Source organism: Callorhinus ursinus, unplaced genomic scaffold, assembly GCF_003265705.2.
Source record: "Callorhinus ursinus isolate GAN/ISIS: 27379988/994484 unplaced genomic scaffold, GSC_fseal_2.0 scaffold8, whole genome shotgun sequence".
Classification (NCBI taxonomy): Eukaryota; Metazoa; Chordata; class Mammalia; order Carnivora; family Otariidae; genus Callorhinus; species Callorhinus ursinus.
The window spans coordinates 66,379,058-66,399,214 of NW_027397070.1; the positions used below are offsets into that span (position 1 = coordinate 66,379,058).

Genomic DNA, 20,157 nt, shown 5'->3' on the forward strand with positions numbered 1-20,157 from the left:
TGCTGGCGAGAGCCAGATTAAAAGGATCTGTAACTATTCCTTTCCCTCTGTTTTATGAAAATTCATTGCCATGAATATCTAGTGACCCTGAAACCCACTTCCAACTTTGGAAATCGGCTCCCCCAAGGCTGATTTAAAGGGGCAGAAGAAAATCATAACGTGAGGGGCTTGCAAAGAGCCAGAGATGCTGGATTCCCTTAGTGGAGGCTGGTGTCATTCGTGCTGTGACTGAGCAAGGTGACAGTGGGCCCAACTCTGCCCCAAAAGGACCTTCCTGTCTGCAGTGTGGGAGGGGCAGTGTCGGCACCACTGTCTCTCCCATTTGGATCCAAGTCTGACACTGCTAACGAACAATGCCTCGCTTGTGCTGGCTGTTTCAATGATGAGCACATCAGCTCCTGGGAATTATTACTTTTTTTCATGGCAGTTCTGCTGTCTTTTCAATTTTCTTAGCACTCTGCAATGATCGGTTGTTCTAAAGGGCCGTGGCAACACAGGTTATGTCAGTGTCCATTTATACTTTGCAGATAAGCTCACTTAGACCCAGGAGCCCAACGACTTGCCCCAGCATTGTCTCTCCAGAGCTCAGAGAGTTTGCTCAGCTGGCCTCTTTTACTCCCACTCCAATAATGCATTTCTCAGGCCATTTCATGTATTCCTTCACTCATTTGGCAAATAACTATGGATAGAGCACCTAGTCCATTCAGGCATGGTGCTGGATGCTAAAGATACAGAACTTAATAAAATGGAATTCCTGTCTGTCTAAGAAAAGAGCAGCTGATTTATCTGCGAGGTATGATGCACTGTGATAAATGAAGTTTCTAGAGGAGTTCAGAGAGGAGTCCTTCAGCCCAGGCTAAATATGCAAGGAAGACTGCCAGGAAGAGGCGACCTGGCCACTGATCTATAAAGAGAATAATGTGGATTTAGGAATTTGAAAGAGGACAAAGGATGTTCCTGTCAGAGGCCATCTGGATTTGACACAGGGTAGCTCCTTCCAGATGGTCATTTATTTTGGTGGGGCTGGGGTACAGCACTGGCGAGTGCTAATAACCATGATAGACGGCATGCTTCACAGGGGCCAGAAAACTGTTTAGGTGTTTTAAACACTTGATTTAAATCACTGAAGTCAAAGAACAATTCTATAGTCCCCAGGACTCCCTTTTAAAGTTTAGGAAACTGAGGCTTATAGAGGTGAGTGACTTGCCCAGTCACAGAGGCAGCTGAGCGGGGAATGGAAGATTTGGACATGTGAACCCCACCCTGAGCCCACACAGTTCACCACCACTCCCTCCTGCTTCCCCTTGCAGGGAACAGATCACGCCTCCCTTGGTGCAGGAGTTCAGACTCCCATTCCTTTATCTTATCATCCAGAGAGGAACGAACAGGGAGTATGTCTAATATTCTGCCTAACCGTGGGGATCCCTGCACTCACCACCTCCTTTTGCTCCTAGGAGAGAGAAGACATGGGGCAAAGTGGAGGCCGTGGTGCTGGGAGTTGGAATTTCCAGCAGGCAGGTTCCTCTGTGACTCGGAGTTCCTGGACCCATTTCGCCACTGTATCTGCAGGGTAGTTACTTGACTTGACCTCTCAGACCCTGCCACACTCCAGTGATGAGTGAGGGGAGAGGGGTCCCCTCTTTTGTTTTAAAGACACATCCCACATGCATGTAGAAGGACAGAACCAGCCAAGATGAGACCAAGGAGCATCCCTGCTTTTCATTCCCAGACCCTGAGTCTTTGGGGAAACCCCATCTCGCTCCAGCAATAATGTGGAATCTCACTATGGCTTCGCTGAGAAAAAGAACGTGCAGCGGGGCAGCTATTCTTCCAGCATCTCTTTTGTTCAGATGTGAAAACGGTGCCCCTTCTCAGCAGCACTCAGGCCAACGTCTGGGTCAGGGGCCTCGTGTGGCTGGTGCTGCGTGAGGGGACATGGTGGCCAGGGTGGGCCGCAGACCCCCTGAGTGCTGGGTCTGAGTCCTGCGCCATGAGGACGAGCAGTGTGATCCAGAACCAGCTGTGAGCCTTTTACTCTCCCAGTGTCCTCATCTGTGGGTGGACTTGTTCCTGGGATCACAGGGATAAATCACACACAAACATCAAGGTCTGGATGATGGGCTTGAAGCACTTGAGGTGCTTGTGTCACATGGCAAGGGCTCAACAAAGCTGTTCCTGCTCCTGTTTCCTGATGAAATAAACCAAGTCCTCTTCTCCAACACGAGCAATCGACAGCGAGCGTGCCTTCCTGCTAGACACACTGTGAGCAAGGCTTCCTGTGGCATAGTGATTTGGGGGCTAGCACGTGGCACTCAGAGAGGGCAGGTGACTTGTTGGGGCCACACAGGTCCCCCAGAGGTACTGCCAGGATTCACTCTGTAAATCTTGGACAAATTACTTAATTTCTCTCTGCCTCCGTCTCCACACCTGCCAAATGAGAAGAATAAGAGATCTGCCTGTCTCAGAGAGCAGTAAGAGCCACCTGAGTTGATAAATGGAAGTCTTCTACAGGTCTCACGGATTTTGAACAGTCTGTGGTCTGTGCCTAGAATGTTCTTTCCCCATACTCTTTTCCACCCTTTTCCCACTCCTACCAAATTCTTTTCTATTCTTTTCTAATTGCATTTTCCCCCCCTATCCATTATTAAGGTTGGGTTCAAGAATCATTTTGGAATGATGCCGTCTCTTACCTCTAACTGTTTACGTTCAGAACACACTCCGTTCGCATCTTAAGTGCAGTTTGTAATGATCTGTGCACCTGTGTGCCTATTTGACCTACACCCATCCTGACCCACCTGACTTTGTGCCCATAATGGCAAGCACCCTTGCTGGCTGTGCTCACCATTATCTCTCTCAGCCAAACATATACAAAGCCCTCTATAGAGAGCAGGATACACTGCAAATTGTGCAAGGCTCCCCAGCCTTTTGAGGGTGCAAGGGCAAAGCTGCTGCTGACCTGTTGCATGAATGCTTGCTTACTTCTCTCTGTAACAGCCAGGTCCACAACCAGGGTCGGCCAAGTCCCTGGTATTTTCACCATACCTAGTTAACGGTGTTGTCCCCCATGCCTGTTAAAGCAAAATATTGTACTCCTAACAAAATGATTGTGTTTTGCACAATGCACCAATAACTAACCTCGCGGAGTTACTTTTAGGCATGACTCTTGGATGTTCATGGCTAGGTGTGTGCTGGTATCCTCTGGCTTCTGTTCCTATCTGCATAACTGTTTGAGCCAGTTATGCTCTGTTAATTCTCTCTGTATATTTTGACGTTATTAATTGATTCCATCTGATTACATTAATCATGAGTAATTGAGATGTAAAGTAGTTTTCAGCTGAAGTTCACAGCAATTCCTAGAGTAAGGAGAGGGTCTCAGTGCGAAGGGGCAAATCATGTTAGAAATTTAGTTGGCCTCCCATTCAAGGTTAAGTTCAATGTACGTGTTTCATGGAACTTTCACTGATTTACTGAAAACGTATTTTTTTAATTGTAATGCTTAGATTAATTAATGATTCTTCTAAAATAATACAGTATCTTGATAGGAGAAGAGAATGATTTTGTACAAGTTAACTTTGTTGGTAAACTTGTTTTGTAACAACTTTGATACCTTTTACAAGTTAACTTTGCTGGACTTCTGGGTAAAGCAAATCTGTAGACTTAGCTCTCTGAAATTTAATTTATAAAAATTTGAATGAGTAAATTTTAAGTTACACAACACTGAGAGAGTTTGGTTGTTAAAAAAAAAAAGTGATACATAATCCTCACCGTAAATAATACCTAAGAGCATGAAGGGCCAAAAACTTCGAATTCAAGCACAGTCAAAGTGGCAACAAGCAGCCTTGTACATCTATCATATAATGCATAGGATAGATTCCTAAGAGTAGAATTCCCAGGTATTTGTTCTGCCTGTGTAGTTCTCATTTTCATTAATTTTGCTACACAAACACGTAGGCAGTTTACCACAATTTTTCCCTCTCCTTGGCAGTGGTGCACGTGGCTCGGGGTTCCTGAACACTCCAGAGCAATGCTGTGAAGAATTCTGATGCGAGCCCTCCTATGTGATGTGCAATTCACTTGCAAAGTTCACTTGTTTCACCTGCATGCCTAAGAAAACACAAACTTTCCCTTTGAACTCTAGTTAAGTCTGCTGGCAGTGTATATCCTCCTTCAAAGCAAGATAATTGCCAATTTCCGTTTCACTTTGTTCTGGGTTAAATTGGGAAGAAAAACGATTCTTGTTCATGCAGGAGCATTTTCCTTCTCTTAAAAAATATTGTAAAATTGAACAGAAGTTGATTATTTCCTGCCACATCTTCCTGGGAGGATTGCCTCGGAGCTGTCGAGGGCAGTGGCTCTGAGCAGGTTCCGGGGTCAAGTGCGCTGGGTTGTAAGTCAGCATATCCTGATGCCTCATGAGGACAAGATGGGGTCCGGTGAGCACTCAGGTCCGGTGCTCACCACAGTGGACATGGCAAGGGTTAATGTGTTGGTAGCTGGCTGGTAAATAATAGAGCGGGAAAACCTGGAGTCAAAATCCTGCTGGGTCACCTCCAAGATAGACAATCTTAGGCAAGTTAATAATTCTCGGATTCCTGATCCATGAATAGAAAATATAACCGTATGTATCTTGCAGTGTTGTTATAAAGGCTGATAAAAAGGTGATGTATAGAGTATTTGGCATTGTGCCCGGCAGGTAGAAAACATTCAGTGAATATTAGCTGTCCTTATTCCTGTTGTCAAAATATTGGGACCAGAAAATCTTATTGTCACACTTGAGATGGGAGATAGAACTGACGCACTCTACAAACAAAGCTCTACACCCCACAAATGACCATCTGGGACGGGTGCTGAAAGCTCATTATTTTGTAGGGGATTTTTGTGCAAAAATAAACAAGATACATTTTCCTTAGAAGAACGGAGAATGTCCCATTCCTTCTGACTGACAGTAAAATTCCTTCAGATAATAACAAAGCAACACACGTGGAAGGTGACCCACTCACCTCACTAGTGACTTGGGTTAGCTTCGCCACCTCCAGTACAAAGACCACAGCTTTGCTGAATTAAAAATAAAGACGTGAGCTGGTAAACCCAAAGTGAATGGAACAGATTGTTTAACGTGACTTTCCCTTATCTGTACAACACATGCGTAAGATAATGCCATTGACATTTTTGTCAAGGAAATGAGATGTGGACCCTTAGCATCACTTTAGATGGAAGTCAGGGGGAGGAGGCATGGAGGCTGGTGTGCCAGAACCCAAGCATTCGGTGATAAGGCAGACACAGTGGAGGCCTTGCATGTTCTCAGCACCAAGTAAGTAATTGCATTCCTGGCCTTCCTGGCTAACCACTTGGAAGAGACAGAGTGATCCACCAAGCCCTGGAAAGAAATTGAAGCCACCAATAAGTCCCAGAATGTTAGGAGTGCAAAGGAGCTTGAAGATGATCTTGTTTGCCTTTTCTTCCGTACATGGCAAACACAGAAGGGATTAACCCAAGATCAAAGGAAAAGGTAGTAACCAGGCAGAACTCTTGAGTTGAGTGTTCCCATTAAGGAGGGGGCATCCTGTTAAAATACCAGCACATGATTTGCCAAATAATGTCTCCTTCTTCCGCACGTTGGCAATACATTTTACCTGTGCTTCTAAGCCCTCCCTGTAACGACTGTTACAGTTTTTGTTCCCAGTTACTTTCAGTTGGAGCCCCGAGTGTGCTTTATTTAAGGCAAGTTCAAAGAGAGTTGAACTCTCACTGTTAATTCACCAGAGCATCAAACTGAAGTTGATGCTGAGAGAAGAAGGTGGTGTTCTAATGACCCCCAATTCTGAGCCATGGCACGCTGAGTCTGAGCAGGAAAATTAAAAAGTAAAAATAAATGCACACTTAGGTGTATGTGGTAACCCTGGAGAATGGCAAAGACAATTTCTAAAGCAGTCTCCAAGAAAAGTCAGATTACCTGGAAAAGATTAACAATTAAGCTGACAACAGATTTCTTGTTTCCAACACCAAAGGCCAGAAGACAGCAGAGTAATGTCATCAACAGAAATCTGTTGGAACAGAAATCTCAACTTGTTGGTTACACAGCTAAATGCTGATTTGAGAGTAAAGTAAGACATTTCAGGCAAACAAAGCCTGAGAGAGGTTATTACTCAGGGACTCCTGCTAAAAGGATTGTCAGAGAACAAACGTGTGGAAGAAGGACACTCAAATCCAGGACCATCAGGGATGTAAGAAACAATGCTAGGCAGAGAAATGGATTGATTATTTATACATGATTGATTATATATGGATTTAGAGCGAAAGAAGTATTGTCAGAAGGATGGATTTGGAAAAGTTTAGAAATAGAAAAAAAATACTAAAATATTAGGCAACAAAACCATGAAAGATAGGAGAGGAAATCAAATGTTCAATAGACCTTGCAATATTCAAGAGAATAATCACGATGACTAGATTTTGTTAAGTCAAATATGTATTTTAAAAGTGAACAAAACCACCAAAGAAGAGAGGATAAAAAAAAAAGGGAAAACCCAATGAACGCAATGGAAGGCAAATTAGAAGGAAAAAAAAAAAAGAAAAAATATACTAAATTAAAAAAATAAAATTATTGGATTGAATTTAAGTTTATCATTAGTCACAATAAATAGAAGTGAATGAAGCTGTTAGTTATAAGACATATGTATATTGGAGTAAAAAATAATTTCCAGCTCTATTCTGTTTTCAGGAATTATACATAAACATAATAATATAGAGATTAGGAGGGTAGAGAGATTAGAAAAAAAATGACAGTAAAATAAGCAGTTTTTGTAGAGAATCCAAAGGAATCTACAAAATATTTCTAGGAATAGTGAGTTCAGTAAGGTCACAGGATATAAGACAAACAGAAAAAAAATAATTCTATGTCTATGTACTAACAATGAACAGATGGACACCAAAATTAATAGTGCAATACCATTTATAATACCTCAGAAAAATGAAATAGTTATGTGCAAAACTAATAAAACATGTATAGGACTTGTATGCTGAAGACTATGTAATACTGATCAAATAAATCAAAGAAAATTTAAATAAATGGAGAGCCATGCTGTGCTCATGGATTGGAGGAGTTAACATAGTAAAGATGGCAGTTATCCACATACTGACATGTTGGTATAAGGTCATTTCTATCAAAATCACAGCAAGATATTTTTGGTAGACAAATAATGAATTGTGGATCACTACATCAAAAACTAATGATGTATTGTATGGTGATTAACATAACATAATAAAATAAAATAAAATTTTAAAAGTATACTTTTGGTAGATATGGACAAGATTATTCTAAAATTTATATGGAAAGGAAGAGGGACTAGAATAGCTAAAACAATTAAAAAATGAATTAAGTGAGAAAAATCATTCTGTCCAATTTCAGGACTTATTACATAACTACGGTGATTAAAATAGCATGGTATTGGCAGACGACTAGACATAAAGATTCATGGAACAGAACAGAGAATTCAGAAATAGACCCACACAAACATATCCAGTGATTTTTAACAAAACTGCAATTCAATGGAGGAAGAATGACTTTTTCAACAAATGGTTCTGGAGCCATTGGGTTTCCAAAGGCAAAAAAACAAATAAACAAACAAAAAAAACACAACCCTTGACCCAAGTTTTATAATTTATACAAAAATTAACTCAGAATGAATAAGGGACTTCTATGTAAAACCATAAAAGCTTGAGAATAAAAAAAAATAGGGAAAAATTGTAGGATCTAGGACTAGACAAAGAGTTCTTAACATAAACTGTGAGACTCATAAGAGGAAAAATTGGTAAGTAGGACTTCATCAAAATTAAAAAAAACTTTCTTGCTTTGCAAAAGACACTGCCAGGTGAATGAAAAGAAAAACAGGCCACAGGATATAAGACAAAGAGAAAAAAAAATTCTATGTCTATGTACTAACAATGAACAGATGGACGCCAAAATTAATAGTACAGTACCATTTATAATACCTCAGAAAAATGAAATAGTTATGTGCAAAACTAATAAAACATGTATAGAGTGTGAGAAGATATTTGCAAACTACATATCTGATAAAGGATTATTGTCTGGAATACACAAAAACTCTCAAAACTCAACAATAATAATAAAAAAAGACAATTCAATCGGACAATGCTCAAAGACACGGAGACATTTCACTAAAGAGGATCCACATATAGCAAATAAGCACAACCAAAGATGTTCAGAATCATTAACCATTAGGGAAATGCAGATTAAAACCACAATGAAACATCACCACCCACCTATCAGAATGGCTACAATCAAAGATAGTGACACCATCAAATGGTGATGAGGATGTGGAGACACTGGATCACTCATACCTTGCAGGTGGGAATGTAAAATGGTACAGTCACTTTGGAAAACAGTTTGGCAATTTCTTAAAAACTAAAATACAAAGACCTTATGATCCAGCAATTGCACTCCTGGTCAATTTATCCCAGAGAATGGAAGACTTACATTTACACAAAAATCTATACCCAAATGTTGATAGCAGGTTTATTCACAATAGTCAAAAACTGGAAACTACCCAGATGAGTGAATAGTTAAACTGTAGTACATACTGTGTAATAGTATGGATACTATTTGGATAGTATCCAAGGATACTGGATATCAAGGAACCAACTATTGATACACACAACAACCTGGATGGATCTCTAAAGAATTATGTTGAGTGAAAAAAGCCAATCCCAAATGGTTGCTTACAGTATGATCCTATTTATATAGCATTCTTGGAATGAGAAAATTATAGAAAGAGAGAATAGATGAATAGTTGCAAAGGACTGAGGAGTCCTAGCAGCAGGAGGGGATTAAGGGTGGAGATTAAAGTTTAACATGAGAGATCCCTGTGGTGATAGGAACACTCTGTACACTGGCTGTACCACTGTCAATATCCTGGTTGTGACATTGTATTACAGATTTACAAGACATACAAATTGGGTGAAACGGGGTAAAGTGTACACAGAATTTCACTTGAAGATTCCGAACAATAGCATATAAACCTGCAATTATTTTAAAATAAGAAGTTAACTAAACACATAAATAAATATTTCCATCTATATTGTATTTATCATATAAGGATAATGATACAGAAATGTTGGGAGTTAAAGTATTTTTTTTAAAGACAGTAAAAGTAGAATGCAAAGGAAAACTGGAATAGCAATATCAATATCAGAAAAAATAGACTTTGAGGAAAAAAGCATTAAGGAAAATAATTTTATTAAATTATGATCAAAACAAGAACAATTCTTTAGGAAGATGTAAGAATTCTGAACCTGTACGTACCTACCAATATACTCTCAAAATATATAAATAAATAATGGGCAGAACGGTAATAATAATAAAAGAAAATTTCAATTATAGAGGGAGATTTTTAATTGCTCAGAAACTGACAACTCAGGCAGACGGAAAATTCAAGCAATAAAAATAATAAGCTTGATCCAATGACATATATGGGAAGAAAGAGAGTGACAGAAAAAGTTAGTAATATAAGTAGGAATACTCTTGTTTAACAGTATATATGCACAACACTTTTTAGAAGGGATCTGGGGATTTGATTTTTTCTCAAAATTTGCAATATTTTTTTTCCAGCTTTACTGAGATATAATTGACATATAGCATTGTGTTAGTTTAAGTTATATGGTGTGATGATTTGATACATGTATATCTTGCACAATATATACCAAAATAAGGTTAGTTAACACATCTTTACCTCATAATTACTATTTTGTTGTTGGTGTTGTTATGGTGAGAACATTAAATCTCTATTCTCATGGCAACTTTCAAACATACAATATAGTTTTGTTAACTAGAGTCACCATGGTATGCCTTAGATTCCCAGGATCTATTCATATCATAACTGAAGTCTATACCATTTGACTAATATTCCCCTCTCTCCCCTAGCCCTCAGCCCCTGGCGACCACAGGGTCGTTAAGTGAGATCACACAGTATTTTTCTTTCTCTATCTGACTTCATTCACTTAGGAAGGTCCTCAAGGTTCATCCATGTTGTTGCAAATGGCAGGACTTCCTTCTTTCTCTTCTAAATAGGCATTTAGATAGTTTTCATGGCTTGATAATTGTGAATAATGTTGTAATAAACATGGGGGTGCAGGCATCTCTTTGAAATACTGATTTCACTTTCTCTGGATGTATTCTTAGAAGTGAAATTGCAGGCTCATATGGTAGCTCTATTTTTAATTTTTGGGGGTAGCCTCCATAACAGTATAGTAGACGTACAATATTACGTTAGTTTCAGGAGTACAACAGCTATCCTTACAAGTGTGAGGTGATATCTCAATGTGTTTTCTTCCTTTACCTTTTTTTTAAATTTTAATATCAGTATAGTTAACATACAGTACGATATTAGTTTCAGGTGTACAATATAGTGATTCAACAATTTCATACATTACTTAATGCTCATCATGATAAGTGAATTCTTGTGGTTTTGATTTGCATTTCCTGATGATGAGTGATGTTGAGCACCTTTTCATGTACCTGTTGGTCATTTGTGTGTCTTCTTTGGAGAAATGTCTATTCAAGTCCTCTGTCCATTTTTTATCAGGTAATTTTTTTTTTCTGTTGAGTTTTATGAGTTTTGTACACATGTTGGATATTAACCACTCATCAGATAAAAGTTTTGCAACTCTTTTTCTCTCATTCCATAGGTCAGAGCACAGCATTGTTTTTCAGCAGATAAAAGTTTAAAAAGGCTCCATCTCACCACTTCTTCCTTAATCATTACGTTCTCTGTGAGTGACTGATCCTACTCATGGCACTCAGCTGCCCTCGTGGCTTATCTCAGTGGCTCCCGAATGCTTACCTGTAGATCGGAGGTGGTTGGAGAGGTGGCTTTCACCATCTGCAGCAAAGCGAGGACGAGAGGTGTGCAGCATGATTTTTCATGACAGCAAACTTCTTGGCTTCAAAGGAATGCCTTATTTGTCGCTGTACTTTAAAATGTCCCTTCTACAAACAGATGCTGCCAGTGTTATTTATGTTCATTGTTTTTGTTATTCTCATTTCTTTAATGCACAAAATTCAAAGTTGGCAATACTTGAGAAAACTGCAAATGGATTCTGACTCTTTGATTCTCCTTGATCTTCTTCCATGCACATATCAGAAACTGTGATATTGGGTAACTTCTGTCATGTTTGCCAGGGCTCTTCATTCCAGGTGCTTTTATAAACATGGTCTTTTTTGGGGGGGCGCCTGGGTGGCTCAGTCGGTTAAGCGTCTGCCTTTGGCTCAGATCATGATCCTGGGGTCCTGGGATCAAACCCCATGTTGGGCTCCCTGTTCAGCGGGGAGTTTGTTCCTTCCTCTCCCTCTGCCCCTCCCCCTGCTCATGCTCCCTCTCTCTCTCAAATAAATAAATAAAATCTTTTAAAAAGAGTTTAACGTGGTCTTTTTTTTTCTTTTTTGAATATATATTTTTAATTTTCAGTAAATATCTAGGAGTAGAATTGCCACTTCGTAGGATAGGTTGCACATTGAACTTTATAAGAAGCTGCCAAACAGCTTTCTAAAGTGGTTCTACCATTTTATAATTCTGCCAGCTATGTATGAGAGTTGCAATTGTCAAAATAAGCTTTTTTTTTAATTTAAATTTTAGTGAGTGAACATACAGTGCAATATTGGTTTCAGGAGTAGAAATCAATGTGATTTATCACTTATATATGACACCCTATGCTCAAACATGGTCTTTTCTTTTAATACAACGTTGAGGCTGGTGATTTTATACCCATTTAATAGAAGAGTAAATGGAGTCTCAAAGAAGTTTGGTAACTATTGTTGCCATGGATTTTGCATTTGACTCCAAGTTCAGATCACAGGTTGGAGCAAACTTACCCTCTCCTTCTACCACCCAGGAAATGTGTGAGTTGGGTTTTTCTATGAACAGATACTCTTCAAAACTTTGGGCCTAGGTTCCCACAAAAGTACGCCTAGGTTAGAGACAGTAACTAACACAATTTCTTTGTGGGGAAAGTAAGTTTTGAGCTCTCTGCATTAAGATCCTATCAATATGCCCTCTCAAATTATATGCTTCTTAAGAAAGCTGCTTTAATAAAAATAGATCCTACACGACATGTTATTCTTTATAATTGGACCAAAGATCACAAAGAGCATACACTTACAAGATAATCTGAAAATGAACAGACAAATAATATAGTAATCACCAAATCCTTATTACTTGAAGCCTATACGCGCCAGGAGGCCCTCTCTCCCTTGATGATCAAGCCTGACCCCTATTAATTTTAATAGGAGTTAAGTAGTCACATCAAGGGAAGTACCAGTGAATACTCGAAGCAAACCAACCCCGGAGATTAAGACCTCCACTTTTGGCTTTCTGCTGAAAATGTGACACATCGCCTGATGCTTATCTGCTTTTAATTGTGTGTTGTGTGTGTATGTTTTTCTCCCTTCTTTTTGCAGAGGAGGCAATTTGCAAATCGTTGCTATCTGCCTCCCTACAAGGAAGAGATAAATTATATGAGAGGCTGTGGCGTTTGGCCTGTTTGATATCCTTTGCTGATAAATTGAAGTGCACCTTCATAATTAATACCCAATCTTTGCGGATCGACTCTGTTGCACTGAAGCTGGAGGATATCTGACTGTAATGAAAAATGATTGTTGTGATGCACCCTGCCTCTCCCTCCCGCACCTTTTTATCACTACCGTCAAAAATATGCACAGAACAAATCTACCAGAGGTTTTGTTGGACAGCGTCAGAAAGATCCCTCGGTTTTATTAAATAGCATCTTCAAAGATTCAGCAGAGACAGACTTGCTTCTGTGAGCTTTTTAACATGTAAGTGACATTTCTCTGCGTTTAAATATGGCTTTGTTAGGCTGTGCTTGCAATCAGAATGCAAAAAAAAAAAAAAAAAAAGACCGTTGTTAGAACCTGAAAGCAAAGAGAAATAGATCCTCCTTTAGTTTCGCTCTTGAAATGGGAAGTCGAGGGAAAGCCAGAATCAGAGAAATCAAATTAAATTTAAAATTCCTGTGAGCTCTCAGAACGCAAGATCAGGATAAACATTTCGTCCCGAACAACTAAACCAAACAAAGCAAGACACTGTTTAGTGAGATTTTGTGGCGGATAAGTGGGGCTGTGTATTTGTGTAGGACTTCATGACCTCAGAGGTATTTAGGCAAGCCAGCTCCCCTGTTCCCCACACTTCTCATTTGGATGGGGCAAGAATGATTATGGCCATTTTGCAGATGGAGAAGTAGGCTCAGTAAGCGGGCATGAGCCAAGGCAGACCCAAGTCAAAATAAAGGTTTTCTGATATTTGTTGCAAGTCAGTAGCAGACTTGCCAACGTTTCATGGTGACTTACAGGCCATTAAGTACATATGGGGATGTAGGCAAAACAGAAGAGAGGAAGACTATGTCATCCCATCAGTGAGCCATTCCCAATTGTCTTCCACCTTCCCCTTCCGAAGAACCAGCCGGACCACTGGCATTTTGAGAGCCAACCCTCCCACTTCATGCTCAATACTCCTTTTGCTATGTCTGCACTCCTAATTTGGCTTTGGGCTCCTCTTTGTACTTACTAGCCCTTGCTATCACCAGTAGAATAGTATTCTCCTGCTCATTAAGAGACAGAGCAAATCCTTAGGGAATTTTGGAGGGGCTTTGGCATTTGGAGAGCCACAGTTGCTGGTGCCAAGATGCTTTGGCTTTTGCAAGGCAGCTGAGCTTCTGGGGGGCCACAGAGAGATTCAACAAGACACATGGCTGGAAACCCAAAGCTACTCTTCCTGGACATAGATAAATATTTTTAAGTACCTGCTTTGCAAGAATGTTGTGGGGAAACCAAAGTAAATCAAACAGAGGCTTCCTATTTTTAAGTGTTTTTCATGAGTCAAATAAGATCATGTGATTCTTGCAATTTTGCCACAGGACACCCTCTATCCAACCACCCAACCCTGCAACCCTCATTGGTCAAATACTGAGTACCTATTTTATGTAAAAATCTTTCCTACTGCGGAGTTTACTTGTGGATAGAGCCAAGAAGTAACAAACAAGTTTAAAATACATTTTCAGGTGTCAAAAGGGTCTACAGAGGAGTGTAAAGCAGGGTAAGGGGAGATACAGTGAGGAGAGAATCTATTTCAGAAAGTTATGATCAGTGAAGGTGTCTCTGAGGAGGTGGCACTTGAGCATTGACCTGACCAAAGAGAGTAAGCTACATAAAGGGGAAAGTACATTCTAGGAGGAAGGGACAATGAGGTGGAGAGTATTTTAGGGGTACATGACCATCACCTGTTAGAAACAACAAGACAACAAGTGAAAGAGCCATCTGGGACTTCTGACCTGAGGAAAAACATGCAGGAATTGATGTCCCCAACTGCCACTGACGAGCCTCATGATTTGGTGCAAATTACTTCTCCCTGAAATTGTTTTGCCATCTTGGAAGTAAAGGGATAATAAGAAATTTGGTGTCACTTTGACTAAAAATCCTGCTTCCATGTGAAGTTTGCCCCAAAGACTTGATAAATCTTTCTTCTCTTCCATTTCCCCCAGTCCTTTTTGCCCTCCAGATGAGAAAGCAATGGTGAGTCCTCTGGATTCCAATCATGGGTTCCAGTGGAAGTTTCAGAGAATCCCAGTGTAAGGAGGGATGAGGTATGTCATGCATTCTTTTGTTTTTTTAATTTTATTGTTATGTTAATCACCCTACATTACATCATTAGTTTTTGATGTAGGGTTATGTCATGCATTCTTAATGAAGTATCCTTAGCACGGATGGAAAATCGCTTTTCAGAATAAAAGCCAGGACATGGTGCAACAATGCGGAAAAGTCATAAAAAGGATCTTAATGTAGTAAATGAATGGTAATTATTCTGAAGAAGCCCATTCTCGTGGTGAGATAGTTCTGCTGGCAACCTCATGTCCATTTGCCATTGAGATCTCATCTTGGAAAGAAGATTGATATTAACTCTTCAAGCCAGAATGTTTCGGAGAGAATGCTTGTGTTCCTGCCATACAGATATATGGAGGTTCTGGGTATGAAATGTTGGGAATTCAAGAGTTGTTCCAGAAAAAAAAGTGGTTTCTGTATCTTCCTTCAAAAAGGAAGACAAGATGAATTTGTGAGTTACATAGAAATACATTACTATATCTATTAAATCAATTAAATAAAAACATTGCTTTATTTTCTTTCAGTGTTTTGGGATTTGTCCTAAATTTGTCCGTTGTCAGAGAGCTTAAAATGTGGAACATTTGTGGTCAGCTGTGTGCAAGGTGATAAAAGCACTCTTGTTGAAGGAAGACCACGAATCTTAGGGCAAGAAGACAGAAGTTCAGGTCATAAATCTTCATTTACCAACTGCATGACCTTAGACAAGTTACTAGGCTTGTCTGAACTTTGATTTCATAGTCTCTAAATTAGGGGTATCACACCTGTCTCATTTACTTCAAAGAGTGAGAAACAAATAAAAATGGCAGATAAGAATACATTTCTCTGTAAATAGCAAAGCACTGTGCAAATAGGAAGCAGGGAAAGAGGAGAAAGAACTAGAAGGGGAGGTCGGAAAGAATTTGACTCTCACTCACTTTAATCTTAGTTATAGTAGGGGTCTGGCTGGAGGATTTGAGCAGTGGTGGGTGGTATCCTGAGCCAGCATTGTCTCTTTAGCATGCCCAGGACAATTTCCAGAGCTGTACATGTCTCTTGAATTTATTTATTTATTTATTATTTGTATCTCCATTTTTTAAGGGACAGATAATCCTTAGAAGGTACCATAATATATTGATATTACTTATCCTTCAAACTTTACAGGGTCCCCATTGCCTACAGAATAAAGGCCAGATTTCTCCAGAATTTTAGGGCTGCCATGGTTTGTCATTAATCTCCTTGACTAACATGATTTTGCTTTTTCTGATCCTTCTTAAAGGCATGGGATTCACTCCAATTCACCTAAATGCAGGAGAGATGGTAGGAGTGGACTGGTGACAGGTCTGGACTCTGAAATATTCCCACAGGCAGGGAGGAAGGGCTGGCCCCAGTCTGCCCTAGAAATGGCGTGTAAGCTGGGAAGTGAGTGATGGAAGACAGGGAAAGGTATGCAAAGTACAGTGCAGCTACGGGATCTCATTCCTGAGGTTCTCTTAACCACTCTAGGAGAGAGGCACTGGTTTTTCTAGCTTAGCGTTAAAGAACAGAAGTTCAGAGCATTGAAATGGCTTTGTCAAGCTCCTAGAATCCTGATCCTCAGCTCAGATACTGCACAATGTGTTCTGTTGGCCACATGCAGCTAGTGGTCGGATGACGGTGTCTTTGAGTCAGGCTGAGGACAACACCCCCCCGACCCCCCGCAGGGTTTGGGGTACAGTGCAGAGTTGTGTGTGGTGTGGAGGCTTGATCCCGCAGCAATACGATGTTTATGGAAGGTCAGTCTGGAAGTAGCCAGGAACTGATTCATAATGACAGCAATGGGACAGCGAAGAAGAGGCAGATGCAAGAAATGTATGGAGGAAAGACCACGCAATGAAATTGTCAAAGGTGAAAGACAAGCCAAGGTGGTGTGAATGCCCTAGAAATTCTATGTGCAGGACCAAGAATGAAGAGCCAGACCCAATGGGACATAATGAAGAACACTACAGGCACAAGCGTGTGTGCTTGTGGGTTTTCTGTCATGGAAGAGGTTCAGGTTACACAGAAATTTAGTTTTTTTTTCCAGAGATCACAGGGCTCCCTAATCCTGGGATCAAGATTTGCCTCTGAGAATTAAAATGATATCTACATACAATGGGTAGAGTAGCTGTCTGTGGGCACAAACCCAGCAAACCATAAATATGCATTGGAGCTGGGGCATGGCTCAAACCCAAATCAAGGAATCAGCAATAATGTCTGAGAATTAGGGCTGGAATGAAGTTAGCATTTAGGGAGTGGGTTCCTGGTGGCCTTTGTAATGTTTATCAGGAAAAAGCTTTCGTGATTAGCTGGCGGGTGAACAGCCCAAGACACAGAACTGCGAAGTCAGCCAACTAGACCTGGTGGTGCCCATAAGAACTGTCCCAGCAAAAGCACTCCTTGGCCAAGAGCTTTTCTTGGTGGTGATACAGGTGTGAGGCTGGCCTGGCCAGATGTCAGAACCACCTACTCACTGCCTCCACCCCACAGCCATGCTCACCTAGCAGCCTTTGAGCTTCAGTGACTTTCTTGGTCTAGCTGCCTATGGAGAGTAAATATTTTGGTCAACATGAGGATTTTGTCACTGTCAGGTCAATTTTTCACTGAAACTGATTCAATTAACATTTTGGTAGCTATACATCTAGCTTTTTGAGCTTGGTTAGTAGGAGTCCAGATATAAGCGATGAGTTGTCTCCTCTAGCCTGATAGAGTTCCTGAGTTTGCAAGGTGAATGGCAATTTCTGGTCTTGGACCATGATGTATCTAGCTGCTTCTAGAAATATTCCTCTGTAGCCACATGCTTTTCTCTCACATGATAACACTCCACTATCTTTCGCCTGCTAGGGCTGGTTCACCTTGTGTGAGTTCCTTATGGCCAGATCCAGGTCATGTATATTTCAACTCTGCCTTTGAGACAGGAAGCACTTTGCAAAGGCGGAACAAATGAATCAACACTTGCTGACTTTTTAGTCTATGGGGGTTCTAATTTTGGTGGCTTATTTTTCTGTGAAGTATTTTTTCTAAAGCTTTGCTTCCACCAAAAGAAGCCTTGATACGAGTAAGAGTTTTTATAAATGTTTCACTGTGCTCAAGCCACACTGCCTTTTATTAATGACACTTCCAAGCTCTGTTATTGTGTTCAAATTGGCAAAGGGGAGTTCTGTGCTAGCAGAATGTAATTCAAGAACCAATAAAAGTTGATTACATACATATGAAACGTATGGACTCTGGGTAGGAGTCTTGGATAGATTACAAAGCGGGTGTCATGTTTCATCTTCTGCATGGGGTTTTATGGGAGGCCCACATGAAGCCACAAACATCCACGTCGTCCCTTTCACTAAACATCATGTAAACAGAATCATGTTCTTATTCAAAAATACATCTGCAAGATCACAGTTCAGAAAGAGGTCCAGATTTTGTATCAACCTTAGCTCTAAACTAGAGAATCTTACAAGAAACTCAGTAATTAATTAAGAGGCACAATAGGTCATCTTTAACTATGAACAGTTAAAATAAAATAGACTGTTCGTTCCCTGATTGGAGATGTGGCAGCTGGAGGTACATGATCTTATGTAATGAAGAGCTTTTTTTACTTTACAATACATGCAAAAATAAAGCCATGTTTCCTTCTTCCCACCACCCCTAAATTATAACATCTACTGGTAAGTGTTATTGAGAAGTTTTTTTTTGTTTTGTTTTGTTTTTTGTTTTGTTTTTACAGCAAGAGAAAATGCCCGAATACTCCCCTGGTTTCCTCTGGTGCCTTGGCCACAGAAACATCCAAGCCTTGTTCCTATCTGTGTTGAAACACAGCCACCTCCGGGTAGCGACATGGCAGCTGCTAGCCAGCCCCATCGCACAGCTGGTTTTGAACAGGAAATGAGGGAGACCTTCTCTAGGGAAAAGTACAGGGAGTTTTTGGTGAGCAGAATGCAATTACCCTGGCTGGAAGTATGCCAGGGTAGGATGGTGCACTCCTGACTGTTGCAAAGGCACCGTGGGGGCTCCTCTCCCACGTAGACTGTGTTTTAAACAGAAGACAGACTGAAAATATAATTATGATCATCTTAATCACTATAAGGTAATTATGATGATGTTAATAACTGTAATAGTTTTCAATAAAGATTCTGTAACTTTCTCAGGTTGAGAAGACCAGTGGCCACAACAGTTGAAAACAATAAATTCATAACAAATGATGGATCAATACTGGCAGCATTACCTAGACGAACTCCTTCAAAATTACTGACGGGCGTGCATCGGTTCTCTACCAAGTGCTGGTGACCGTTTTTCCAGTCAATATTTGGCCTGCTCCTGCCACTGTGGGAAGCAGATTGGACCCAGGGCACCATGACTTCCTTTTGAGCTTGCCTTCACCTTGGAGTTTCACAAAACCTTTTCACAGCTGCTCCCTCTGTGCCCGCGTGGCAAATTTGATAAGCAATTTGAAAAGATTGTGTTTTGTTATCCCCAGTTTATGGGCGGGAAAACTGAGGCTTGAAGACATAAATGGACTTTGCAAGCCTACGTTGGTGAAGTGTCAGAGTGATTATACCACATTAGGCCCTACACTTCACTGTCTTCTGGAGAACACTTGAATAATGCACATCATTCTTCCTTCTAGAAATGCTAATTTATGTTTCTCAACATATTTTTAGTGCCGGATTTCAGAATTATGTAAGATGTAGTTTTGAAGTTGGAGCCATCAAAAAGTTCAATCATGACTAGTTGACTAGAAAATATATTTGATAATAAAAATTCAGTTCAAAAAAATGGATTACATAATCCATTTTGCTAAACATAGCCTGTAAGAATCTAATGAGAGTCAACTCTGAAATCAATCACTCGAGAAGCTAAATTGTTAAAGTTCTTGTAAAGTAGTTTCTTGATAAATGGCATTCTTTGACAGAGCGGCTGGGTAAATACGGTACACTCATGATTGATCCTCAAGAATCTTGAGTTATTTTTAAAATGATATTTCATTTTTATATTGATATGCGGTCACAAAGAATGACACACATGGATTCAAATTCTAGTTCCCTCAGTATCTGAATGACCTTGGATGTGGCCCTTCATTCTGGAGTAGACGTCAGGAGGTGGAATAGGGTTGACATTACGTGCGTAGCTAAGGGATGATTAAATGATATATAGGAAAATGCTCAGGATGACATCTGCCACACAGTATGTGCTTCAGAGCTTAATAAAATTACTTCCAGTAGTTATTTATAGTTATCTACCTTCAATCCAAATAAAATTCTACAATAACTTGCAGGACATCCTTCTCAATAAATATATTAACTTTTGTGATAGTCCTTGGAGATTTAATTTGGATATTTAAATTGAAAGGTTGAATGAACTAAACTATACTTAGGATGTACAGATGCAAAAATCATTTGAGAAAATAAGCAGGAACAGAGCAGAGGACTGTTTCAAATGATCAGAGGTCTAAATCCTTCCTATAAAAACTAGTCTCTTTGTGTCTG

At 40.1% G+C, this 20,157-nt stretch overlaps 1 long non-coding RNA gene across 1 annotated transcript; it reads left to right on the forward strand.

Annotated features, from left to right (window-relative positions):
• The first annotated feature begins 14,557 nt into the window (after positions 1 to 14,557).
• LOC112822042 (uncharacterized) lies at positions 14,558 to 19,896 on the forward strand. Its single transcript, XR_003207593.2, has 2 exons — positions 14,558 to 14,667; positions 18,399 to 19,896. It is a non-coding gene; the product is annotated as an uncharacterized lncRNA (long non-coding RNA).
• The last annotated feature ends 261 nt before the right edge of the window (positions 19,897 to 20,157 follow it).